Here is an 8580-nt window from a genome sequence, read left to right as displayed (position 1 = left end):
CCACTAGTCCTAGTATTAAGGAGAGCATGATGAAGTTGTTTTTACACTTATGGTAGGCTATATGTTGCATTAAAGTAGGTGAAGTAATGTTACAAAAGTGTGACAGTTTAAAAAAACACAGAAGGTGAATTACCATTATTTGTTTATTTTCAATTCAACAGATTTATAGACAACAGTCCAATGAAAGGTGATTAATGGTGTATATCAGCAGAATCATATGTTTAATTTTTGTAAATTGAACAAAACTGGATCTAGTTTGTTAGCTACTTGAAAGTATTACATTTATTTGTGAACTTTAAAATCGGTTTGGGATTGTAATATACACCATCAAAAATGAAGTTAGGAGGACCAGTGGACCCTCCCCCTTTTGGGCGCAGTGAAATCATCAAACGTTTTTGCTGATGTGTGGTGATGTTAATTAATTGTACACAGAATGTGAATATACTGTATTATGTATAGCAGTAATGTCTTGTTTTAAAAAATCATGTTAAAGATGAATTTTCATCATTAGTACCATTGTTGTCTCACTCGTCACAAACGCTGCTGCCGTGGCTGTGACGTCAACTTGGATACCACAGGTTGCTCAATTTCCTTACATGTTTCCAAGCAAAAATCCTGGCCCGATAGTGCGTTCAAGGCATTTTTCCCCATGCTAGAGGTCGGAATGTCCAATGGTAATTTCACTGACTAGAAGAGTTGAACTGTTGTTGCTGTTTTTACCCCATAACTCTGTAACATTCAGTCACACAGAGTCCAAGTTATGCCTTTGTAGAATATTTATGAGCAGACAAACAACATGGTTATTTCAATACGACAAGCATTTTTGCTTGCATAATCTTCCGTTGACCCCTACCTGGCTATGGCCACCACAGATCTTTGTGTAGGCCATGATATACTGAAGTTAAATTGGAAGTGTCGTTCAGTCTCTTTAAATGGAACTGATTAGGTTGAAATTGTCTTCAAGCACATGGACAATGAGTGTTTGTTCATCCCAGACAGTGTATAACTCAAAAACAATAAATGCTATAATCTTGAAACTCACGAATAAAAAAAAAAATGCAATGATGACCAGAACAAAAACAAAAGCAACTTTGGTTTGCCTTTGTAATACCCAATAGATGTGTCTGCCAGCTATGAAAATTGCAACCAGTTTTCATGCAGTTTGTCTGCCACCGGCTGAAACAGTGAGCACATTATGCGCACGTCAGGGCACTCCACCTTCATGTTAGATCCAAGATTTCTAAAAGATCTCAAAAGTATGCAGAGAACATGCTAAACTAGCAATTAATTACAAGGAGAAGCGTGATTCTCACATAATACGGAATGAGACAAACAGAACAGGAAAGTCAAACAAGAATTAAAGAATGAATAGAACATGTGGCTGGGGATGGTTGCTACTGCAAATTAGTGGCGGCTAACTCAAAACATTACATGCTGTGCTGCCACGTGCTGAACAGTTCAGGGATGTGCATCCATCAATGTGAATTTCATATTTAAAGGCTACAGTCTGTATGACAGGGTCTGTATGTGTGCTAACTAACTAGTTCATCGGTTGCTTGTCAACATTATAATTTTTTAGCAGTATTTGTTGTTTTGGGGGCTTTTGATTATTTGGGCTTGTTCCCAATACCCAAATAATAATGACTAAACTCGAGTAAGTAAGACCTTTCGGCTGTTCCCTTGTTTGCACTCGGGGTCATCACAGCAAATCCAAGGTGGATCTTCATGTTGAATTGGCACACGTTCTACGCTGGATGCCCTTTCTGACGCAACTCCACATTACATGGAGAAATGTGGCAGGGGTGGGATTTGAACCGGGAACCTTCTGCACTGAAACCAAGTACATTAACCACTTGGCCTAATGACTAAACTCGAGTGATGTCATCAAATAAGCTTCTGCAGACCAGAGCCATTGAGTAAGACATCGCTGTGTCAACGGAAGTTCAAAATACTTGTTGGTCTTGTGGTTCATGTAGGTTTCAGACCATTCCAGGAAGTATTTTGCAGGCAGATGTACTGGGAATATAGAATCTTGATCATTAAATGTCTTACCCTTTGCAAGTGCATCACAAAATGTCTATTCTGCTGGAACTCCACTAGGCTGACAGCACTATTGGGGTGCCTCATGATCCGCTATTGCCTGGGGAAAAGAAAAGAAAAAAGTCATGACTGGAGATTATGCAACTCTGTTTTATTCAGTACATCAATGTTATAAAATGAAAAGAACAAAACTTTTCCTTCTTTTGTTCAAAAGTAGCAAACTGTGTCAAATCTTCATGGACTTTGGGTACCTTTGCCTTATTTTTAAGTACCGGTATCTTGTTTCTTCGGGGATTGACTGATAAAGATAAAATGCAAATAAATTGTTATATTTATATTCATATTTACACTTACACAACATTCGGTAAGATTTGGAACCACGGTGTCTGTGCTCCGTGTCTAGAGGAATCTCTGGCTACCTGCACCACTTGAGGTTTTGAGGAAATGCTTTTCACAATCTATAGGATATTTATGGAATAGGATTCTTGAGAAAAGTCATTCCAAATTCTGGAAGTCATCCTATATGAGTTCTATGGACATAAATCCAACCAGATAGGCTTCCCACAGGACCTCTTACAGGAATCCTATAGGAATTCCTATGACACTAATTGGATTTCTGTACAATTCATATGGAGTTACTAAAGGATTTGTAGGAAAAAGTCATTCCATTTTCTGAGAGGCATTTTATATTGTTGATATGGATAAAAACTGGACCAGGAAAGTAAAGTTGTGGTGCAGACAGGACTTGATCCATTCTCTCAAATAGAGAAATTTAGAAGGAACTTTAATCTGGTAGTGTCTGATTAATGTGGTTATTTGGACAACGGGATATTAACTGTCCTAATTGCTTGAGTATTATATAGCCAGAAAATAATCCCTCAACAATTTAGTAGGATTGAACACAACACTGAACAGGTTCCAATAATTACTGCAGTGTTGCAGTATTAGTGTTTGTTGCATTTGTAGGACTGAATGATAAGGATCAGAGAGGTGGTTAAGCCAGAATGTGCAGGATACGGCCGGGCAGGTTAAACAGGTGCAGGTTATGGTAACAGGAAAAACACAAAAATAAGCAGAAGTTTTGTCAGTCACATGAAGCAGCAACATGGAGCCAAACTGATTTCCATTGTTGCAGACACAACCTGTGACGTTCTTGTTGAGATTCACACTGAACGGACCAAAGAATTAGGACAAAGTGTGATCTGTTAGATGCAGGGAAGGTGACAAAACATAGAGGGCCCTATGTTCCACAAAGCACTAAATGTTGCACAGCACAGCCTTCCTAGTTTCTGACTGGCACATCTGACTTTTTTACTCTCAGATGCATGATGGGTTATCGAGGAGATGCAGGTGTTAAACTGCATCACCTCAGGGAGCTGTGGTGAATGACTGCTGCACTGCTGTAAATGAACTGCTCACATGCTTTGAAGCTTTGAGTGCTGATCCTTTTGCTTTTTAGAAAACCTCTCACTTGTGAGTCAGTCCACCATTGGAATACTAGTGCATCAGGTTCAAGTGGACCCAGCTCTTACAAGTATTCTTAAGGTGCCTTGACACGAATTTGAGTCATGCACTGTTATGCAGTCTGCCGTGCCAGAGAGTAAATTAATTGTAAACTCATTGGAAACTGTTGTAAACTGTGCGCAGCTTCGTGAAAGTGTGCAAAGAAAATTTTGAAATGTTCAAAATCTCTATCACGCATTAATTACGTGAACTTCACGTGAACATTGCGCAAGCAATTCAAAAACACTGAGTGTGAGTGCGAGTCATTGCGTCAGCGCACCGCATCACAGCACAGCTCATCTGAACGATTATGACGAGATGTTAAATTTATCATAAACAATTTTACAGATTCTCATAAGAAGGAATGAACATGCAACTGTTTTACCACGCTATTACAATATAAACATTACAAATAATTACCTTTTAGACTATTCCAAATGCGTTCTCCACCTCACGAAGCACACGAGAGAAAAGCTGCTATAAAGGTCCTCTGTGATTCCGGAAGTGATTAGAGGTGGTTTCATCAGCCAAAAGCAGAGAGAAAATGATTAATCTGCTACAAAATAATTATTTCATATATGCAGCATCCAGCGGCACAAAGCAGGGCATCCAGCTGGGAACACAGCAGGTGGCATTATCACGAATTGTGCAGCAATGCGGGGGTTAAATGTGTGTAAGAGCCAAGGCACCTTTACTATTTAACATCATGTTACTTCCAAAACACACTTGTGACTAATTAAGTGACAAAATTCAAACCCTTTGTGCCTTACTTTCGCTCAGATTACACCACTGCGTTAGCAGCAAAATGGAGTTGCCCCACATGCTTGACAGATTTTCAAAATAGGGCCTGTAGCCTCCATCACATTCCTAATGGCTCATGTAACAGACCGGCTGTGTCCGGAGAAAATTGTGTGTGTGGTTATTCTGTAATAGACTTTACTAAACAGTAGATACAATGCAACATAGGCATCCCACTGAGTGTATTACTGTATGTTTGTCTATGAAGGACAAAAAGCACCGTATCCTTATTAAATCCAAAGCATACAGGTTGTAACTGCTGACACACTTCGGTGTGACATAGCAGAAAATCTTATTGGCTGATGCATTGTGAAAGTGTCTTTCTCCGTTTGGCCACGTCACCTTGTGAGTCTTATTAGAGGAACCAGAACTTCAAGACTAAATGTAACTGTCAGGGTTTTGCTTCAGTTTACAGAATGATTTAGATTTTACAACTAATGCTAATTATTCAAATTCATTTTAGTGTAATGTCAGACAAATATTTTGTTTGTATTGCAAAAAAAAGTTCCATCATGTGCAGACAGCGCACCGCGCATCACAAGTATAGAGTTTCTGTCCAACAGTTTTTAATTTCATGCCCACTGCCCATTTTCCTTCAATACGAAATGCCCCACCCTAAAACGGAGGTGTGAACAAGTACAAAGTTAGTACGTTCTTGTCATCCATCTCAAGAAAGGTGTGTACGCCAGACCACCTAAAAGCAGGTCATTGTGTTATTTTAGGAATGCAGCACTCAGATGTGGCTTACATAAGCAGGTTCACCACTGAGGTACACTGTACCTCCACAGGTCAACAGGGTACAAAAGAACATGAAACTGAAATGAACACAAAAATGATCATTTGAACTATATCTTAAGACACTTCATCTGCTTTGTTCCAGCCCTGGCTGGAGAAGTAACCTGTGGTGGACTGGCATTCCTTCCAGGAGTCGTCATAGACTCATCCTCCTTGCAGCTGGTGCCTTGTCCACTTGGAAACAGATCTTTACCTATATGATCTTTCACTTTGTCGTTTTCAAAAAGTACACAAGAAACCATCGAAAATGGTGTAGTATATAGGCCAAACCTGTATAGTAAGTCCCTTCGGCTGCTCCCTCGTTTTTTCACTCAACGTCGCCACAGGCGATCTACATGTTGATTTGGCACAAGTTTCAACATAGATCAAGTGCAAATGACGTATGCACAGTGAAGGCAAGGCGGATCAATTTTTTTTAGGGGGGACTGTTCAGTCTGCGACACCGGGAACCTTGCACACCGACACCTCCACTCTGGGACCAGTTTTTAAAAAGTAGTGGGTTTTTTTTTGGGCTCCGAAAATGCCAGTTCCGTGTGGATAAAATGTTGACACAATGCAAAACTTTTGTGGATATGCCCAAACTCGTCTCCTCATGGACGGGCTCCGAGGTTGTATGGAGATGAACAAGGGAGGATTCAGTTTTCACTGGACATTTTATGGATGTTAAACTCTGAAGCAAAAATACATCTGGTGATAAGATGCATGAAAATTCAGTAAGGTATGTCTTCTATAATACATTTCATTTCTAAGGTAGAACTCTACTAGTGTATACTAAGGTATATCTAAATATAAAAAAAAAGAAGAGTAGAACAGAAGAGTAGAGTAGAGCCACTTAGGTTGAAAAGCTTTTTTATCCCATGGGAACTCTCCCTACCCACCCAAGCGGCTCAAGAAAATGGACATCATGTATATAAGTGATATTTACACAATAAGGGTAATAAACAACATATATAAGAAATATAGTTATTACATAATTATAACTTATGGCCATACCACTCTGAAAACGCCCGATCTCGTCTGATCTTGGAAGCTAAGCAGAGTCGGGCCTGGTTAGTACTTGGATGGGAGACCGCCTGGGAATACCAGGTGCTGTAAGCTCTCCCTCAGCCCCAACCAGTCCCAGCAGAAGACTGCCCCTCCCTGAGCCTGGTTCTGCTGGAGGTTTTCTTCCTGTTAAAAGGGAGTTTTTCCTTCCCACTGTCGCCAAGTGCTTGCTCACAGGGGGTCGTTTTGACCGTTGGGGTTTTTCCGGAATTATTGTATGGCTTTGCCTTACAATATAAAGCGCCTTGGGGCAACTGTTTGTTGTGATTTGGTGCTATATAAATAAAATTGATTTGATTTGATAATATTATAGGAGTTAGCTTCTAAAACCTAAATATTCATACAGGAGAAAATTGTAGCATGACAACCATGCTTTAATAAAGAAAACGTTACAAACACCAATTGTCAACTCCAACCTTATAATAGACAAAGAAGGATCTCTTCAACTGTATCACAATGCTTTGCCCCTGTCTCTTGTAGCTAACATGACCAAGGGGTGATGGGGTTCCAGTCATGCTTGACAGCATTGTAAACAATGCCTTTGGAGCATCTTCTGTTGGCAAGGTACATTTTTGGTAAATTAAAGTTTTCATATCCTCGACAACACTACTGATAATGATAGTGAAAGGCTAATATTGATATTATCAGCCAACCAATATATCCAGTCTCTAGTGACAACTGTCTGTAAAAATGGTAGGTGGGGCTGCTAATAATGATTATTTTCATAGTCAGTTAATCATTTGATTATTTTCTCAATTAGTTAATTAGTTGTTAGGTCCATAAAATGTCACTCGGTGCTTTAAGAGGCCAAGATGACACCTTCAAATATTTTGCTTTGATCACAACCCAAAGTTATTCAGTTGTTGCCAGATAGGAGTAAAGCAGATGGTAAAATAAGCCAGAAAATATTCACACTGAAAAATCTTAAATCAAGAAAGTCATGATTTAAAACAAAGGATATAAAACAATGAATGATCAAAATAGTTTTATTTTATAGCAAATTAATTAATTGTTGCAGCTCTAATTAAAAGATATGGATATTAATTATGCAAAATTCATTGTTTTGCATTTTATTTGGCTTTGATCCATCCATTCATCCATTTTCTTCCGCTTAATCCGAGGTCAGGTCGCAGGAGCAGCAGCTCAAGCAAAGCCACCCAGACCTCTCGATCCACACACACCTCCCCCAGCTCCTCTGGGGGAACCCCGAGGCGTTCCCAAGCCAGATGTGAGACATAGTCCCTCCAGCGTGCCCTGGGTCTTCCCCGGGGCCTCCTCCCGATGGGACGTGCCCGGAAGACCTCTCCAGTGAGGCGTCGAGGGGGCATCTGAAAAAGATGCCCAAGCCACCTCAACTGGCTTCTTTCGACGTGGAGGAGCAGCGACTTGACTCCCTGCTCCTCCCAAGTGACCGAGCTCCTCACCCTATCTCTAAGGGAGCGACAAGCCACCTTGCGGAGGAAACTCATCTCGGTCGCTTGTACTCGCGATCTTGTTCTTTCGGTCATGAGCCAAATCTCATGACCATAGGTGAGGGTCGGAACGTAGATCAATCGGTAAATCGAGAGCTTTGTCCCCCTGCTCAGCTCTCTCTTCACCATGACCGTCCGATACAGCGACCGCATCACTGCAGATGCTGCACCGATCCCTCTGTTGATCTCACGCTCCATCCATCCCTCTCTCGTGAACAAGACCCCGAGATACTTAAACTCCTCCACTTGAGGCAAGGACACTCCACCGACCTGAAGAGGGCAAAGCACCTTTTTCCGGTCGAGAACCATGGCCTCGGATTTGGAGGTGCTGATTTTCATCCCAGACGCTTCACACTCAGCTGTAAACCGCTCCAGTGCACGCTGAAGGCCCCGATTTGACGAAGCCAACAGAACCACACCGTCCGCAAACAGCAGAGACGAGATTCTGTGGCTCCCAAACCAGACCCCCCCACACCCTGACCACGCCCAGAAATTCTGTCCATAAAGGCAATGAACAGAACTGGTGACAAAGGGCAGCCCCTGTGGAGGCTGACGTGCACCAGAAACAGGCTTGACTTACTACCGGCAATGCGAACCAAGCTCCTGGTGCGGTTGTACAGGGACCAGATAGCTCTTAACAAAGGACCCCGGACCCTGTACTCCCGGAGCACCCTCCACAGGGCGCCTCGAGGGACACGGTCGAACGCCTTTTCCAGATCCACAAAACACATGTGGACTGGTTGGGTGAACTCCCATGAACCCTCGAGCACCCAATGGAGGGTGTAGAGCTGTTCCAGTGTGCCGCGACCAGGACGAAAACCACACTGCTCCTGCTGAATTCGAGGTTCGACTATTGGTCGAATTCTCCTCTCCAGTACTCTGGAATAGACCTTACCAGGGAGGCTGAGGAGTGTGATCCCCCTGTAGT

At 41.8% G+C, this 8580-nt stretch overlaps 1 non-coding gene across 1 annotated transcript; it reads left to right on the top strand.

Moving 5' to 3' along the window:
- Positions 1-6115: 6115 nt before the first annotated feature.
- Positions 6116-6234, top strand: LOC117527164. The gene has a single exon (XR_004565456.1). It is a non-coding gene; the product is annotated as a 5S ribosomal RNA (ribosomal RNA).
- The last annotated feature ends 2346 nt before the right edge of the window (positions 6235-8580 follow it).

The sequence above is a fragment of the Thalassophryne amazonica genome, chromosome 15 (genome assembly GCF_902500255.1).
Source record: "Thalassophryne amazonica chromosome 15, fThaAma1.1, whole genome shotgun sequence".
Taxonomy (NCBI): domain Eukaryota; kingdom Metazoa; phylum Chordata; class Actinopteri; order Batrachoidiformes; family Batrachoididae; genus Thalassophryne; species Thalassophryne amazonica.
The sequence above is the reverse complement of the archived record's forward strand: the minus strand, read 5'-3'. Positions and strand labels throughout refer to the sequence as shown.